The following is a 20,127-nucleotide window of genomic DNA, read 5'->3' as shown; positions in this document are numbered from 1 at the left end:
AAACCCTCCAGAAAGTAGGCATAGAGGGAACTTACCTCAACATAATAAAGGCTATATATGACAAACTCACAGCCGACATCATTCTCAATGGTGAAAAACTGAAAACATTTCCTCTAAGATCAGAAAAAAGACAAGGGTGCCCATTCTCATGACTATATTCAACATAATTTTGGAAGTTTTAGCAACGGCAATCAGAGAAGAAAAAGAAATAAAAGGAATCCAAATCAGAAAAGAAGCAGTAAAAGTGTCAATGTTTGCAGATGACATGATACTACACATAGAGAATCCTAAAGATGCCACCAGAAAACTATTAGATCTAATCAATGAATTTGGTAAAGTAGCAGGATACAAAATTAATGCACAGAAATCTCTTGCATTCCTATATATAACAACGAAAAATCAGAAAGAGAAATTAAGGAAACACTTTCATTTACCATTGCTTTAACAAAAAGAATAAAATACCTGGGAATAAACCTACCTAAGGACACAAGATACTTGTATGTAGAAAACTATAAGACTGATGAAAGAAATCAAAGATGATACAAACAGGTGGAGAGATATACCATGTTGTTGGATTGGAAGAATCAACATTGTGTAAATGACTATACTACCCAAAGCAATCTACAGATTCAGTGCAATCCCTATCAAACTAACAATGGCATTTTTCACAGAACTAGAACAAAAAATTTCACAATTTGTATGGAAACACAAAAGACCCCAAACAGCCAAAGCAATCTTGAGAAAGAAAAACAGAGCTGGAGGAATCAGGCTCCCTGACTTCAGACTATACTACAAAGCTACAGTAATTAAGAGAGTATGGTACTGGGACAAAAACGGAAATACAGATCAATGGAACAGGATAGAAAGCCCAAAGATAAACCCACACATATATGGTCACCTTATCTTTGATAAAGGAGGCAAGAATATACAATGGAGAAAAGACAGCCTGTTCAATAAGTGGTGCTGGGAAAACTGGACAGTTACATGTAACACCATACACAAAAATAAACTCAAAATAGATTAAAGACCTAAATGTAAGACCAGACACTATAAAACTCTTTGAGGAAAACATAGGAAGAACACTCTTTGACATACATCACAGCAAGATCCTTTTTGACCCACCTCCTAAAGAAATGGAAATAAAAACAGAAATAAACAAATGAGACCTAATGAAACTTAAAATCTTTGCATAGCAAAGGAAACCATAAATAAGATGAAAAGACAACCCTTAGAATGGGAGAAAATATTTGCAAATGAAGCAGCTGACAAAGGATTAATCTCCACAATATACAAGCTGCTCATGCAGCTCAATATTAAAAAAACAAACAACCCAATCCAAAAGTGGGCAGAAGATGCTAATGTATATATATAGAATCTAAAAAAACAGTACTGATGAACTTAGTGGCAGGGCAGGAATAAAGACGCAGACATAGAGAATGGACTTGAGGACACAGTGGGTGAAGGGGAAGCTGGGACCAAGTGAGAGAGTAGCACTGATATATATACATTACCAAATGTAAAATAGATAACTAGTGGGAAACAGCTGCATAGCACAGGGAGATCAGCTAGGTGCTTTGTGACCACCAGAGGGGTGGGATAGGGTGGCTGGGAGGAAGGCTCAAGAGGGAGGGGATATGGGGATATATGTATACATGTAGCTGACTCACTTTGCTATACAGCAGAAACTAACATAACATTGTAAAGCAATTATACTCTAATAAAGATGTGAAAAAAGAAAAAAATAACAGTATCAGAAAAAAAAAAAGCTTGCTACAACTATGCTAAACCTATATTAACTTTGTTAAATATTTGCAATTGTCTAAGTCAATAATATAAATAAAATCATCAAAAATATTCTGGTGGACCCATCAATATTTAGTTCTGTGAAAAGTTAATATCCTATAGGCCCAACATTACAATTTAAATGGTTTAAGGCAGCTTAGTAAGTCCTGAATTTTAGTTGTAACATCTGCACTAATTGTCCAAGTGTTTGAGCTAAAACATTCACCTTTGAGAAAAGTTTGATCTTGTTTTGGCGCACATCTATTGCCGGCACCTGTGCATATTTAGCTGATCTCTTCATCATGATATAAACCAATAAATATTGTCATCAATTTCTTAGAATAAATGATCCCTCTAACCAATTTCTTAGAATAAATGATCCTTCTAACCAACTTCTCTTTAGGCCAGTGCCAAAGAATTCAACAGTGCAATGACTGACATTCACCACATGCTCTCTCTGATATTTGAGGAAGTTCATCTAAAAGATATGTTAAACTTCCATTTCTCCAGGCTGGAGCTATATTCCTATATTATTACATCTGGTCCATATTACTTACTCCCCCCTGCCCCAACACATAGTCATGCCTTCACAGTTAAGATGTAAAGCTATGTCTTCAGTCTTTCTTTCATTCTATTTCACTAGAAACATCAATTTAAAGAGTTCATATCTTTTGCAATCCTGCTGTCAAAGATATTCGGAAATTAAATTATGTTATATTTATTATAGAAGCGGCCATATGATTGATTTCCCTTGAAACTTAGAAAAAATTTTATCCCTGCAAATGAAATTGTACCTCTTTATTATACAAGAACTATATATAGCTTTTATATTTCTGTGTGCGTTTTACTTTGTCTACAAGAATTTTGAAAGCAAATTCAATACTCAATGAATATAATGATTCTGGGTTATTGGTACAATTATTTTTCTTCTCTTTCCAGAGTAGTGGTCCCTAATATTTCTGGGCCCACTAATACTTTGAGAACATGATCAAAGTTATGAAGCCACTGCCCCGATTAATGAGCAGATACACATAAAATTCAACATAAACACTTAGGGATTTCAAAGATCATAATTATGAACACTAGGTTAAGAACTTGTTTTTTAAAGGGTTTCTGATTTTTTTTTAACTTCACAGTACTAGTTTTTAATCTTGTAAAGTTATTTAGAAATCCTTTAGTAAAAAAAGGTATCAATTACAAATTAAAATATTTCAACATTAATAAAACCAAGAATATTAATATAAAAAGAATATCTATTATAATTAATAAATACCATGACTATCATATCAAATATATAAATAAATAATATCAATAACTTATTAAGGTCTCATTAAACTCAAATCACATTAATAAATTAAAGTTTCATTTATACTATTTTTCCCTTCCTCTTTTTTCAGTTAAGAGTGGTCAATGATAGGGCAAAGAAATAAATAGAGACCCAGCATTTCATATACATCCTAAATATCAACATTATATCTCTTCACACCCGTCATTCAACACAAATCTTATTTCAAGCTGCAGAACTCTGGTTGTGCCACACAATAGACCCTGGATTTCTTGATTATTCACTGTGCACCTTGATTTGGATGGACCCTAAGAATCATTTCCCAGAGCCCAGACTTGGAAAACAAATGCTTGTGGAAAACAGTCTCCTTGAAATAATCAACACGGCTCATAATATGTTTTGTAGTTCTATCCAATACATTGAAATACTCTAAAGTAACAGTTATTTATTACCACCCTCTGCTTCTCAGTTGGCAGTGTTGTGGCAAACAGTGACTTTTCTTTTAAAGCAGCTCCCTGATTTAAATATTTCATATAGAGTCCAATTCACATTTTTAGGAAACACTTGAAAAAATATTACTTGCCATTTTCTATTTAAGAAAAGAAAAAAAATTCAATGAGAAAAAACCCCAAAAACCAAAAAAATTCACCCACTCCACCCATAACATTTGCTACACAGTATGCGAAGGCATAGTAAGGGAGTGGAAAAACAGCTTCTTGAAACATCATTCACATATTACCTTTCTCCCTTATTTATTTCTGCATATCCAACACAAAGAACACAAAGCAAACCTTTTGATGACTCTCTCTTTTAGTCCTAATTTTTCGATCACCATGTTTTGTAGAGTTCATATTCTTGAATATTACCTTAAAGGTTGTGAAGTAAATCCAAGGTAGAAACTGCTCATCCAATGGATGTGCTCCTGGTTCTTACTCACCATATTTGTTTCTAAGGCTGCTGCAACAAATCTTCATAAATGTAAAGGCTTAGAACAACAGAAATTGATTATCTCACAGTTCTGGGGGACAGAGGCCAAAATCAAGGTGTCAATGGGGTTGGTCTCCTCTGGAGGCTCTAAGGGTGAGTCTGTTCCCTGCCTATATCCTAGTTTCTGGTGGTTGAGGGCAACCCTTGGTGTTTCTTGGCTTGCGGCTGGGTATCTCCAAGGTCTGCCTCCATCTTCATGTGACTTCTGTCTGTGTCTCTATGAGCTTTAAATCTGCTTCTCTTTTATTTTATAAGGACCCCAATCACTGAATTTAGGGCCCCCTTGAATCCAGGATGATATCATCTGAAGATCTTTACCTTAATTACATATACAAAGACCTTTGTTCCAAGTGTCACATTCTGAGGTTCTGGGTGGACATAAATTTGGGGGCGACATGCCTCTAAACTCTGATTTAGCATCACCTGTTCTTTCTCTTCTGGTGCTGTTGCTGCCTCCATCAGACACTGCAGTAATATTCACTTTCAAAATAACCTTTGTTTTTCACCTCAAAATCCTCTAAAATGCTATTTTTCAAAAGACATTTACTTTTGTTCTTTTTACTAAAACAATAAATGTTCATCATGGAAAAATGTGGAAAACTACAAGGAAGAAAATAAAGATCACTTGTAATCTCAAAGCTAAAGATTCTTAATAAATTTAAGGAAATGCTTTTACTAGTTTGTGCAAATATCCATATGGATTTATAACAAGTTTGAAGTCATACTGGGCATCTTTTTCACATAATAGGTCATGTTATACTAAATATCATTCTATTTTATAACAAAAATATGTAGTTTTCAGTGTCATAATTAGATACTACAAACTTAAACAGGCTATAAGCAATCTGGCAATAACCCTACTAAAGGAGGCTGACTGCTGAGTCAAGAGGACCCCAGGAGATAGTTTGTTCAGGGCATACAGTCTGAGTGTAGGAGCTGCGGACCATAACAGAAATTTAATCAAGAAGTCTATCACCCATGTAAAGGACGCACTATGGGGGTCCCTAATAAGGGGACTCTCAGAAGAGTCAACAAAAATACTTCACAAGACACACATTGTACAGGCACCAGCCACACAAAAGGTGCCCAGCACAAAATTCCAATACCACCAATATTGCCTTTTTCTTCTAATACTCCTATTCCTTCCCAGTCCTAGAGAAGTCAGAAGCAGTCTAGCAAAAGTGGACAAAAGTAGGACAGATAATACCCCTTTCATCACTCTGAATGGGAGAGTAGGGTAAGGCTAGGTGAAATTGGTGAAAGGAGTAAAAGTTTTTATGTATATAAGCCTAGATTTTTTACTACATATAAATGAGATAGTTTTGGCTCTGCAATTGATGATGAAGTACAGAGACCTACAAGACGTTTTGCTGCAGGATGGAAATGGAAAATACAACAGAAGCTATTGAAAACATTGGGAAAGGAGATACTCCTAGTTGTGTCCTTCCGATTTTAGCTTGTTCAATGAACAGGTAAAATAACAGTTATGTTTTTATTTCTGCCTCTTCATACTTCTAGATGAGTCCTAGGATCAATATGCCAAATTCCAAAGAGTTCTACTGGCATTTTGAAAATATGTTTTCACTTTCAGAGATTTTGTTTCTAAAATTTATAGGTAAAGAATTAAATCATCTGCAATATGGTAATAACAATTACCATAAAATAGTTATGCCTCTTCTTCTCCAGCATTATAATTATATTTAGTTTGGATTCTAACTTGTAAAACAGTCTCCACTCTTCAGAACAATTTTCATTGCTATAAACATTCCATCACCAAAGTTGTGTTATGTTCTTTCTGACTGTTTGTTTATATAAGGTTACAGTTAAAAATAAAAAGTTAATGCAGAATATGGAAATGTTGTTCAGACTAGATTTAACCCATTTTCAACTAATACTATTTTGTGCTTACTCACAGCATTGTACAATCAGATTTTCATGGATTCGGAGGTGAATAAACTTCTCTCAAAAGTTTATAATCTAATAAGGGAAGAGAATATATAAACAAATATATGTAATAGAAAGAGAAGAAACTGAGTGCAACAGACATGAAAACAAAGTTCAATGAAAGAGAAAAAAGAGAAGCAATGAATTTTGATGAGGACAATCTAGGAACTTCAAGCCGATGAGGTAGCCAGGTTCAGAGACTCCTAAAGTTGATTTTTGAGACTATCTAGATAGATGACCTACAACTTGACAAACAATATATTTTATAATCTACCACTGTGCTCAAGAGACATCTGGAAATTATAATTTTTAAGATTTTGAATTTATACGTAATCCATAATATATAGCACATTTCCTGCAAGGGTGTCACTTTTGCATTATCTTTCTTTGGTTAAACTTTTATGTCTCATAATGCATCATCAGTTTGGATATTTCAGCATGAGCCCAGATGAGTAGATAGAATAAATATTTCCTCCAACATAACTTGGCAAAATAAATAATTTTAACGTAGTTTTATTTGGAGAAATGAAGCAGAGTGTACATTATTCCCAAAGCAGTGAAAATAAAACCTCTGTGTACCTCTGTGTTCTCAGAGGGTATTAAGGATGTCAAGGCTATCTTTAAGAACATGTATAACTAACTGCTGATGAATACAGTTCAGAAGCTCTAAAGATTTTAGTATACTCAGAAATAATATTCTCAGTCACAAAAACTGGAGAATTTTTATTGGTGAGGAATGTTAAAATGTTAAAAATGTGACCTCAATATGGTGCCATTTTTCACCTTTAAAATTACATTCCGAAGAGTGACAGTTTTCAGAAGTTACCTCTACCCCACTGTCAAAGGTCAAATTTTCTTAGAATAAGTAACATATTCCAGTAGATAAATCTGAGTTTACAAAACACATAAATTAGGAGGTGATTTTTTACACTGTAAATGATTCACTGCAGGGTTCCTTTAAAACCCTACTAGTGATTTTAAGTAATTGTTTATAATTCATTAACTACTTCATAGAAAGACTAAAGGAAATGGAGAGGCTTAATGCTAAAAAATTTTGAAGATCAACCAGAAACAAAAAAACAAAATATTCTTGGAATTGGAAGGGACCTAATGAATAAGGAAAAAACATTTTATTTTTGGAGATAAGGTGCTAAGAGAAGGTAGAGTTGCCCTATGTTATCTAGCTAGTTATCTGAATGGGCAAAGCAAAAACTCAGCATTTCCAGCCCACAGTCTAAAAGTCCATCTATTACACCAAAACCAGACAGATATTGTTCATTTTGCAAATATGTTATCACCAAGAGACTTTTTTGTAAGATATCTATTTCAGAGTATAAAATTTATTTCACTTACTTTCAATCATAAATAAAAAATTGTCAATTTTGTCACTTGTTTTATCAGATCAAAATCTATAGAAAGGAAGTGTCAGAAAGTATTTATAAATGTGAATTGACAGTTTAACATTAAAACACCTCTTCCAAAATAAAAAAATAAAATAAAATAAAATTAGTTGGGATACTAAGAGTTAGCCCAAAGGATCCAATAGACCATTTTCTAACTGACCTTCTGTGTTGCAGGTTGGATTCTCCAGGAAACAAACCTGAGATTGACTTAGTGTTTAGGATATTTTAGGGAGTACTCTTGGAATCAACACTAGTGGAAGAAGGAGGAGGAATCAAGATCAGGCTGAGAAGAAATTCAGTTTATAATAGGAGCAGGCTAAGAACCTCAACCAAGCACACAAGAAACTTTGGGATTAAAATAGCCCTTCAGAGTTGTCTCAAAGTAGTGGAATTATCTTTTTTTTTTTTTTTGCGGTACGCGGGCCTCTCACTGCTGTGGCCTCTCCCTCCGCGGAGCAACAGGCTCCGGACGCGCAGGCTCATCGGCCATGGCCCACGGGCACAGCCGCTCTGCGGCATGTGGGATCTTCCCGGACCGGGGCACGAACCCGTGTCCCCTGCATCGGCAGGAGGACTCTCAACCACTGCGCCACCAGGGAAGCCCTGGAATTATCTTTGCCTCATCAGTCACTGAATGTGGGCCACCCTGGAAACTTCTATGCCTTGAGCAGAGTTCACCATCACTGAAGGATCCTTTAAGGAGCAATTGGTACAACATACTGTTCATCAGAAGAACTAAGGCAGTGCACCTTCATATCCATCACAGTCTCCAATTCAGAATTTTATGTATAATCTTTGAAGATAGTTAAAACTAGATTGAAATATTTTTCTCATTATCAGCAATGTGACGTTGTACAATTCATCTAAGCACTCTGAAACTGTTTCACCTTTTTTTTTTATTAATTTTATTTTTATTTATTTTTGGCTCTGTTGGGTCTTCATTGCTGTGCGCGGCCTTTCTCTAGTTGCAGCGAGCGGGGCCCACTCTTCGTTGCAGTGTGCAGGCTTCTCATTGAGATGGCTTCTCTTGTTGCAGAGCACAGGCTCTAGGCGTGCAGGCTTCAGTAGTCGTGGCTCACGGAATCTAGAGCGCAACTCAATAGTTATGACACGGGCTTAGATGCTCTGCAGCATGTGGGATCTTCCCGGACCAGGGCTCAAACCCGTGTCCCCTGCATTGGCAGGAGGATTCTTAACCACTACGCCACCAGGGAAACCCAGTTTCTTCACCTTTAAGCCAAGGTCAATGGTACTTACCTCATAGAATTAATTAAGTATGAATGTTTAGTTCATAAAAATGGTTAATTAATAATACTTATTAGTGATGTGATCTAATAATTATTCTTTTAGTGGATGAGATTCTGTTTATCTTGCTTTGTATTTGACAAATAACAATTTCTTCCTAGTACTTATCTCTTGGAAAAAATGGTACAGACTCAAGTGACCTAGAGTGGCTTTGATCAGCATTATAAAAATGATCCTAAGATCTTCAAATTACAAGATAGACATGTAAGATCTCAATAATATTAATAGGTATTTTATGTATAGATTAGAACTCATAGTATTTAATATATAAAACTGACAAATTACATTTTCTCATTTAATATCCCCCAATGACTTTATATGGTAGGCATCCTTATTATATCCATTTTACAAATGAGGAAAATCAATTTTTGTTACATTAAATGATTGCCAATATCAGTTTGAGTCTCAAATCTGATAAAATCTACTTCCTGGGTAAGGCTGCTGGACTCAGAGAATCTCTGAATGGATGTATGTTTTTTAAACGATCAAATTAAACATTCAAAAGCCAATGGCTTTATTTAAAGAAAATACTCTACTGTTTGTTTTATATCGATTGTTTCCTCTTATCTAAATTTAAGGTCTATTTAAGTTGAAAATCACACATAGTCAAAATAGTTATAGTAGATAATTAAAATCTCAGATTTTAAAGTGCACCTGTCCTAGGACTGCATTTTATTTTTGCTGAACATACATGTAAATCCATATATTGCATTTATTAATTACACACTTGTGTTGATATTCACATAATTCATTTCCAAATAACCAGTTAAACTCTTCCTGAGGATATTATTATCTTCCATTCAATATAATTCTATGGACTTTGTCTATTTTATTTACCATTATATCTTATATACTTGGAATAGTGGCTGGAACATAGTAGATATTCAACAACTTAAGAATCATTTTTCACTTGTTTAGATGTGTCTCCATACCTCTGCAACTAGACTTTCCATTCTCTAAAGGCCATTGTCATGTTTTATATTGCTCTGGAACCTAGGCCAATGTCTTAAATACTATAATAAATGTTCAGTAATACTTAGTTTTTGATAGAGAACTCTGAAGAGCTATGTTATAGTACATTCTAATACCAAGAATGTTTATTTAAATACAATCTTTCATAAAAGATCATTAATCAGTAGAATAGCTGATGGCCCATAAACACACATCTCTGTAGATACATGATGAGAGCTAGTCAGGAATATTGATCAATAGGTTTAGATAAGACTCCTCAATGAATGACAGAAAATAGAGTATGGAAACACCGTTTTGAAACCCTAATTCACATAAGATAGAAGTACAAAAGTAACATAAATGTAAGTCAAGTAAACATTCAACTTTATGTATTTTCAAGTTTGTACTGTTTCAGATTTTCAAATATGCATTGGCTTTGATTTGAGTATACACCAATTGACTCTTTACATTTCTTTCTGGTAGCCTTTAGACAGACAGCTCTCTTGTTCTTGCTCTAATTGCTGCTTTATTTATTTGGAGAGACGGGGTTAGACTAATAAAAATATATATCTTTTATTTTATGAACATATAAATAATATATTACCCTATAGAATCTGAGTGAAGACAAAAAACATGGGAAACTACAGCAAACAATAGACGTTCAATATTATTTTTCAATGAAAATGCAGTTTCTCTTCAAACTATACTTCTTTAAATAAAGAACAAAAAAATAGTTAAATAAATAAAGGGGATAAGCTCCATCACAGCCTTTTTTTTTTTTTTTTTCAATGTTACTCATCTTCTGATCTACAGGTAGACATAGAGGGAAATCATAATGGAATTTTTAAACTAGTATGTTTTTCTTAAATAAAATAAAATTACCAAAGGCTGTAACCCTATTTTAAAATAGCACTATATATAGATACTCATATTTAGTAATTTGTTGTTTAAAGTAAACCAAATAGCATTATTTCATTCTTTTTTATGGCTGAGCAGCAACATGAGTGGACCTAGAGACTGTCATACTGAGTGAAGTAATTCAGACCGGGAAGGACATATATTGTATGATACCACTTATATGTGGAATCTAAAAATATGGTACAAATGATCTTATTTACAAAACAGAAATAGAGTCACAGATGTAAAAAACAAACTTATGGTTACCAGGGGAGAAGGAGGGAGGGATAAATTGGGAGATTGGGATTGACATATACACACTACTATATATAAAATAGATAACTAATAAGGACCCACTGTATAGCACAGAAAACTCTACTCAGTACTACATAATGACCTATATGGGAAAAGAATCTAAAAAAGAGTAGATATATGTATACGTATAACTGATTGACTTTGCTGTACAGCAGGAGGTAACAACATTGTAAATCAACTATACTTCAATAAAAATTTTAAAATAAATAAATAAAATAAACCAAATAATTAAGCAAAATACTAAAATATGGAGACCAAATGGTAAGCAAATAAAAATCAGTAAAGTCCATGTTATTAACAGTGATGCATGATGAGGTACCTTTATTACTTACTAGGTCTCAACATAGCAGAGGTTGGCAAACTTAAACTTGAGTGGTAAGTGAAGAACTTTGTAAAATATACAATTTTAGGTAGTAGCTGAATAAAAGAAGAGATACATTTTGGTGAGCTGTGAGGAAAGAGTGTCTGCTAGAGAAGTGAAGTTCAAAGAGCCTTTGAAATAGGCATGCGATTAATAAATGAAGGCAATGCAGAGTAAATATTCTTGAGTGTGGTAGAATTTCTATGTAAGAAATAAAAAAGAAATAAGTGAGGAATATCAAGATCATGGTCTTGTTTTGCACTGTAGTCTTGACATTGCATCAATACCTCAAATCTGTTGTAAGGAATTTGCATCTATATTTTGATATATCATGGAGTGACATTTTGGAAAAATTTATAATTTTTTCCTAAATAAGAGTGGCATAGGAGTGGAAAATAATAGTAGATACCATTTATTGAGCTTTATTTTATGTAACCTTCACCATAATCTTATGATCTCCATTTAACAGATAAGGAACATGAGGGGCAGAATAATTAACAAAATCCTCACAGTCTGAGAATGGAAGAGCTAGAATACTACACCAGGTACAACACCACAATCAGCATCCTGATGACTTTGTATTTCAGGTCAAGTTATGTTCATTGAAAATTCCAGTGGCACCCATGATATTAACTGAGTTCCCCCTTCATGTCCAATATCAATAGTGCAAAGTAATGTTCACAATTTTATAGAGTCAACATATCACTATGAAAATGTATAAATAAAATATTTAATAGTAAATATATCAGTTATAAGTATCACCTAGTTACTCTCTTCATCAAACAAAAGGAGGGCAGAATGCCAGATGAATATTTGGGAAGAAATATTTATTAAATCAACTTCGAATCTAGAGATTTGAAGTTAACTGGGGAATACAGCCCCACAGTTACAACTGAAGCCATACTCAACGGTTTTTAAAGCCTCCCATTTCCTGAGTTACACAACAGAAACCAATTCTACTTATGCAAACATGTCATTTTTTGTGAGTCTGTTGCAGAGCATAGATAGGAACAAAGGGCATCAGTATACAACCTAGTCTCATCAAAGTTCCTTGATTTGGAGCTGTGTACTTGACTAAAACTAGATTACGATTTCCACTTCAGTCAAGAGCAAGTAACAGAGAACAGGTTCACGCTCCCACCTGAAACATCTAAAATACACAGACAAGATATATGAAAAAATAAAGGACAATCGAGACACTAGGCAACAGGCAGCAAGGACAACAATTCCTTAGAGACAAAACAATGAGATGAGTCCTATCATTGCATCAGCTTACTGCCTGTTGAGAGATTCCATGAAGGTATAGGAAACTCAGATAGAACCAGGAAGTCTCTCTGAATTGAAGAGACAGTTGAGAGTCTGGGGAAGCCAAGAAATCATCTGCCTATAGTACCCACTCACTAGGGCTGGGTATTTCACTTTGCTGCTTCATAATCTCCACTATGATTACAAATACCAATCTTTAACCCATTATGTGTTTTTGTGTAAATCCCAGGAGACAATGTTATAACTTCTGGAGGTGGGAAAAGCAATTATTTCCACTCTGTTTCCACTCTACTCCAGACTCTCTGGCCTCCACATAAGAAGAATATATGATTTCTGGGCAGCCAAAATAGCAAGTGTCCCCTACAAGCACAAAATAAATATAACAAGCACAATTGAGTGCTTTCTATATGGAAGCACTAAGTGTTCTACATAGATGACCTCATTAAAAACCTTCAACAATATCATGAGATAGGTATTATTATTATATTCGGTTTTACAGTGGAGAAACAAAAGATTTAAGCAAGTCAGACGAGTGGGGAATTCAGGATCTGAATAGTTATAGATCCTTAAATCTACCTTTGTATAGATCCCAAGTACATTTGCATCCCTAGGAAAACAATTAGTAAATGGAAAAACAGTTTTCCTACCAATAATTTTAATTCTTGCAGCACTTGACCCAATGGCTTAGACACTATATCAACATAAATTGTTGCACAAATATGTATTAAATTCATAATGTATGACAATCTAAGAAAGAATTCAGAAAGAATCATTTATTATTATTTTTAAAAATCTTCCCCTTCAATTAATGTTTAATGAAACCTGCTGGCCTTCCAAACTCAGCACCGATAAGACCTAAGGAACAGGTTTAAAAGCATGAAATCACCTATATTCTCCTTCTCGGGTCAAATGGAATTTCAGCCTGAGGAAAAGACGTAATTCTGAGTAGCTTTGGAAAGTGACTGTGAGCACTTAAAGCAACTCCTGAGTATCACTAGCATTACAGAGAAAGAAAAACATGCAGCTGGTAGAGATACAATACAAGAGCTACGTGACAAAGTGGCTGTGTGGCAGATGAATAGCAAGAGCCACTTAGTCCTAGTGTGACGATCAGAAGGGATATTGTGGTACAGACCAAACTCCTGCAGGTTAATGAAAGGGACAGAAAAACCTGGAGGGGAAAAGGTAGCAAAACTGACAAAAAGGTTGATTGATAAAAAGTAGAGAAATACTGAGGGGGCACCATATCTCTCTAGGAGGCCACACAAAAAATGACTAGTAGACACTTGATCACAGTCTATAACTTCAAGTTAAAAATATAAATGAAGTAAGGGAGTTATCCACAATCTCTGATTATAGTAGGGAAAAGATCAGTGCCCAAGAGCTAAAGAAAAGATACTTTGAACTTACATTTGGGGGAAAAAAGATTTTTTTAATACTTTGAACAATTGGACAATAGGCTTAACTCCTAAAGGAAGTCCATGAATTGATCTTCCTACAGACACCTTATGAAAGGTCAGAGACGACATCAGCCAAATTCAAGAACTAAGTTGCTATCAGAGTGGTAGGAGTGGTTAAGATCATCTTTTTTCAAATAAAGATTCTATGACTTTTAAAAAAGAATTCCAAATATTTATTTTGCTTGATCAAACACAGTAACTCCTTTGGTGCCTTTTTTAAAAAAAAATTATTAAAGTATAGTTGCTTTACAATGTTGTGTTAGTTTCTGCTGTACAGCAAAGTGAATCAGCTATATCTATACATATATCCCCTTTTTTTTGGATTTCCTTCCCATTTAGGTCACCACAGAGCATTGAGTAGAGTTCCCTGTGCTAGGCAGTAGGTTCTCATTAGCTATCTATTTTATACACAGTAGTGTATCTATGTCAATACCAATCTCCCAATTCATCCCACACCCCTTCCCTGCTTGGTGTCCATATGTTTGTTCTCTACGTTCGTGTCTCTATTTCTGCTTTGCAAATAAGTTCATCTCTATCATTTTCCCAGATTCCACATATAAGCTATTTTATACAATATTTGTTTTTTTCTTTTTGACTTACTTCACTCTGTATGACAGTCTCTAGGTCCATCAACGTCTCTGCGAATGGCACAATTTCGTTCCTTCCTGTGGCTGAGTAATATTCCACTGTATATATGTACCACATCTTCTCTATCCATTCTTCTGTTGATGGACATTTAGGTTGCCTTTTGAAGAGCACTAGGTCACAATGCATGTTCGGCTTTAAATTAGTGTGAATATGTGATCATGCACTGGGTATTAAATACAGATCTAAAGGATTCTACAAAATGGATTGTGTTTAGTGAAGACAGTCTATAGATTCAGTAAGCATGTATTTGGTTGATCATAGCTATTTTGAATACATGCTAATCAGCCACATCAATGTCATGATACGACTGGACTAATATACTCCCACCTACTCACTATCTACTCTTTTTTGAAATGTTTAGTTTATTCTGTATTTTCCTGGGCACAAAAAACTCTTCTGAATACTACTTGTCAACACAGTTGCTGGCAATTTTATTTAAATTCTATATGCATGGAAGATTACAAATATTTTACCTAGAAATGGGTGAACTGGAAGTGTCTTTTGTTTGTTTTGTCATCCTCAAACTAAATGTATGCATATGAAACTTGGTTATATGCAAAAGTCTTCAAATTCATTCTTATTTCTTTGGCAGGGGACTTGGCCTTCGGGGAACTTATATAATTCCAATGTGTGCTATTTATCAGAAAGCTGCTAATCTTTAATTTGTTTTTTTGTTTGTTTGTTTTGTTTTGTTGTTTTTTCATAATTTGTTTTTTTTAAACTAAATAAAACCAAAACCACCCCCTTCCTTTCTCATAAGCTGTAGCTTTTGAACGTTCTTTCTTGTTTTGTCTACCTAGTAAGTGCCTACTTAACTTTGTTTACCTAGTATAGCCTGTACACAATAATAACTAATAATAATAAGTGCTTTTTATGTGAAAAGACATACATTCAAATTAATCTTAAAAATAGTCATATGAGTTATATGAAAATGTGTATTATTTTCCTGATTTTACAACTGAAGAATTTGAGGCTAAGTGTTTCTGATTTGCCCAAGATCTTATAGTTTTTTGAATAACAGGGTCAGAACTTGAATCCAGGTTTGTCTGATGTCAATGTTCATGTTTTTAAATACCCTCTTATATTGTTTCATATGCTGTCATAGGTACTTATAATCCCTATGACAAGAAATATATTTGAATAAACATCCATCTCCTTCCATTAAGGTAGTTAACTCCTTGTGAAATCAGGGACTATTTCTTATTTTGCCATATCCCAAGATAATATTTGACACATAGTAAAGAATAAACTATCAATAAACAAATGGCCATTAAAGACTGGAAATAGAACATTTCTTTTCCATTAGCTTATGAGTAAAACTTTACTTCCTTGTGACTATGATGTGCCCTGTCCTTTTAGAAAGTCTCTTGGCTCTGTTTTTAACTGTTTTACTCCCTCTTGAACCTTGATCTGATGATCCTTTATGTCTGGCCAGAAGACTGTATAATAGCATAATGGTTCTGGAGGGCTAAAGTTATGCTTTCAAGCCCTAATTCCTTAGGACCTGATGAAACTGGGATGATTTCTAAACTGTACTGAGTAAAAACTTCCTAATATTAAAAATTAAGTTGCAGATGCTACCATTTTGCAGGTGTTAGTGTGACAATTAAATAAGATAGCCTACAAACAGTGCAAACAGTAGGCGTTTAATAAATATTAATTCTCAACTTGCTATCTATCCTGACATATCCTATTACCATGAAAACCTTAACCAGATTCATGAGAAAGTCTAACATAGCAAACCTCTGGGAATATGTATTAGTACATGGTACTACCATATACCAAGTCTAGTCTGGATCTTCACCAAATTAGATGTTAGTCTATTAACAATAAAGGATGCTAGATCTCTGCTCCAAACTGGTTCCAAGTCTAGTGGGAAAGAGAAATCTTTTAAACAGGTAATTATAAGACTGTGTTCTGTGCTACAATAATGGTGTGAATAGAGTGTTACAGTAACACAGAGAAAGGAACTATTAACTGTCCAAGGACAAAGTGACCTCAGATAGGCTAATTTAGAGGAACAATTAATAAAACACCCATAATTTTCCAAAGTACAGGTAATATCTTTTGTGAGCTCATTAGACAAAGAAAATATTAAAAGCCCCAAATTTCCCATAAGCTAGAATATAACTAACTTTCACTGTAACACAAAGGCTCAGAAGCACAAGAGCAATTGTCTTCAGTATTAATGTAGTATTAATTTTATAATGTAATTTATAGGCAAACAGTCCTCAGGTACACAAGCCAAAACTCATGAAAAAGATTATTGAACTTGCAGGATGAAAGGCCAACATTGCTGACATAAAACACCCAATCCCTCATCAGAGAACAATGACTTTGACTAAACATTGAGAATGCATTCTATGAGTCTTACTTTCATGAAATGTCTCACATTTTGGCTTAGTGCCACCATTGATTTTCATAGGAAATCTTATGTAAAAAAAGTAAAAGTAAATATCATCAAAGAGGGAAAGGGAAGAGTTTTCTTATGAACAAGAGGCCAAATTTCAAACATCTTAATAGCACAAGCAGGTGGTATGAGAACGTCGCTAGAATTCATAGTGTGTTTACATAGATTTACCTCAACTCTTCCTGGGTTTACCTTTTGTGCATTTAAAGAGCATTGCATGAAATTAAATAAGTGTCTAAAGGGTATTGAAGAAAATTATATTTTTCTTCCAAATTTTAAATTATAGAAAGATAATTGGGAAATAAACAAAACAAGTCTTAGTATCCTTTGTTTCCTATCTCATCTGGAAAATAAGGTGTTTTCTCAACTGGAAAATAAGGTCTTTTGTTACCATTTTCATTCTAAAATTTATTTCTATTGATAGAAAATTGAGGCTTTTAATGTCACCAGTCACATTGTCTGCTTTTAAAGAACCACAGTGGCAACTTCTACATTATAGATTAAGTGAACCATGATGGTAGAATTTCTTTTTTAATTCTTGCAGTGGTTTGAGCTTTATCCACAAATTGGGTAATATATTTCTCTTGAGTTGAGGTAGATAATTTGTTTAAAAATGCAAGGATGCATCTGTATGTTACACTTGCTAGCTAAGTTACTAAGGTGATTCATCAACTGTTATATTATTAATAGCTACTAATTATTGAATGCTTACTATGTGCTAGGTATTGCTCATCTATATATATATATACATATATATATAAATATACACATATATATATAAATAATTTCATTTCGTCTCACAACAACCTTATTAAGTACCTATTATAACTGTCTACATTATAAGATGATGAAACTAAGACTTAGGGAATGAATATGACTTACCCAAGGACACAGAACTAATACATGTTCAAGGCAGGATTTGTACCCAAGTCTTCTTGATTCTACACCTCAAATCCCTGCTCTTAGTCATGGCCTCCCAGTGTAGCCCTAATAGAAAACTTTCTTTCTTTATAGCTCTGTATTGTTTGGTTGTTGCCCTAATAGCTTATTACATCTATGGACAGAAAAAATAATGGATAGTTCCAACTTTAAGCCCTTTAAATTTGTGATAATACATGTCTAATAACTCCATGCAGGCAGACATTCAGTCTGGTTTTACCACCATAGAATCCACCAGTAGTAACAAGCACCTGGTACATAGCAAACTCCATAATGGGCACATAGTAGGAACATTTGCCAAACCATGGGATTTTAATGCATTAACAAAAACAAAAAAGAAAAGTATGAGAAAATTTACACATTATCTAGTCATAGTATTCATGTAAGTGGACAAACAAGCATGGGTTTCTAAGCACAAACCAAATTCAATAACCCAGCAATAAAATCCAACCAAACTTGTCTCTTGAGGTTGAGTGCTTCAATGACTAGTGACCAGTTCTGGCCTTCTGATCAAGCATATTAATTGGCCACTCCATATCTAATGATGACTTAGATGTCTATGTTTCCCTAAATGAGTAGTTTTATTTTTTAAATAAAGGCAATGGAATTTAAAACATAATAATAATTCTCATGTAGAATACGTGAATAAAAATGGCAGCAGTACACCCAAAGTTCTTGGTTCTTAATGCTAATCTCTACCTTCCCTTAAACTCCATACTCTACCATGGTGATGTAGAACCTACTAGAAGCCTGAATTTGACTTTAAAAATCACTCTTCCTTAAATGTTGAAATAGAGATAAGACCTCTTTCCACACAATGCTTATACAACCCTTGATTGGCTTTTATAAAGAATACAAAATTGTTATCAAAGAAACTGGCTTTGTTCTCAGATGTCCACAAGTTAGTTTATTCCCTCCAACAAAGTCCATACACCCAAATTGTCTGTTTTACACATTAGAACTAGAAAATGTTCCCCATGAACTTTTATCTGATAGGAATTCTGGCCCTCCAGTACTGTGAGACACCCCTTTCTCCCCAGTATGCTAAGGGAGGAGGTGGTGCTTGTATGATGTTCCCAGACCTGACTGCCCAGGATTGAAGTGGCTTATTAAAAATTCCTTACTGACTTGTATTAATATAAATTAGTAGGTAGAGAACATAATCCAGCACAAAGAACAAAATTTTATTCAAATAATTCTATTAGCATAATTATCCTTTATGAGGAAATTAAATGTACATTATTATAGTTAATATGCCACAAATTATGGAAGCAAAAATTTCACTTACAAGGTTCTGCAGTTCTCAAATAATTAGCCATATTGCGCCCTGGAAATTAAAATTAAATACATAAATTAAACGAGTAGTAGAGATAAAAACATTGTAAAAGGGGTCTGGATATAGTAGAGTATGTCATACCTGAGGCCCAGCCTTAAAGAGTCACTCTAGGCTTGGTCAGACAAGAACCAAATCAGGTTTCCTAAAGATCTGAGCATGTGACTGAAGTGATCACTTGGAAAGTCTATCTCTGATGAAATAGTATTTATACAAATATGTCTCTTTTGCCTACTTTCTGAACATTATTCAGTCCTTAATCTCTGGAATAATCAGAGTGTGAATTCAGGAGCAAGGTGTTACATAAATTGAAAGTTATAGTTAATATCCCCTCCAATTTATACAAATGAAATTTTCTGCTCTTAGTTCTCTGAAGACACATACATGGAGACATAACAAGGACATCCCCTATTCCTCTTACTGGAAGTAGTTTTGGGTTGAATTTATAATATTTATATTGGCTACATTTAATGATAATTGCTCCCCAGTTCACAAGCTGAGGGACTACTTTTTCTACTAGCTAATGCTACTTAGTTGCATGGAAAGATCAGTCTGACACTTAGCTTAAAAGCAAAAAGCATAAAGCGAAACTTGAAATCCTTGTAACCTTTTATTCCCCTCCACGTATAGTTATTATTTCCTATAAAATGGGAAAACGAAATAACACTATAAACTAGGTTCTTCCTGTTTGCGTCCCAGGCAGAAAGTGAGACTCATCTTAAACATAAATTGTTCTCTCTCCAAAAGACAAAGTTGATGTTGGGGTGGTGGTTATCTCACTAGTAATGCTGGTACCACAGCCACATCCAATATTCCTCATTTATACCTGAACACCCAACCC

The sequence above is a fragment of the Orcinus orca genome, chromosome 5, assembly GCF_937001465.1.
Source record: "Orcinus orca chromosome 5, mOrcOrc1.1, whole genome shotgun sequence".
In the NCBI taxonomy this organism is placed as follows: Eukaryota; Metazoa; Chordata; class Mammalia; order Artiodactyla; family Delphinidae; genus Orcinus; species Orcinus orca.
This window is presented reverse-complemented; position numbering follows the sequence as displayed.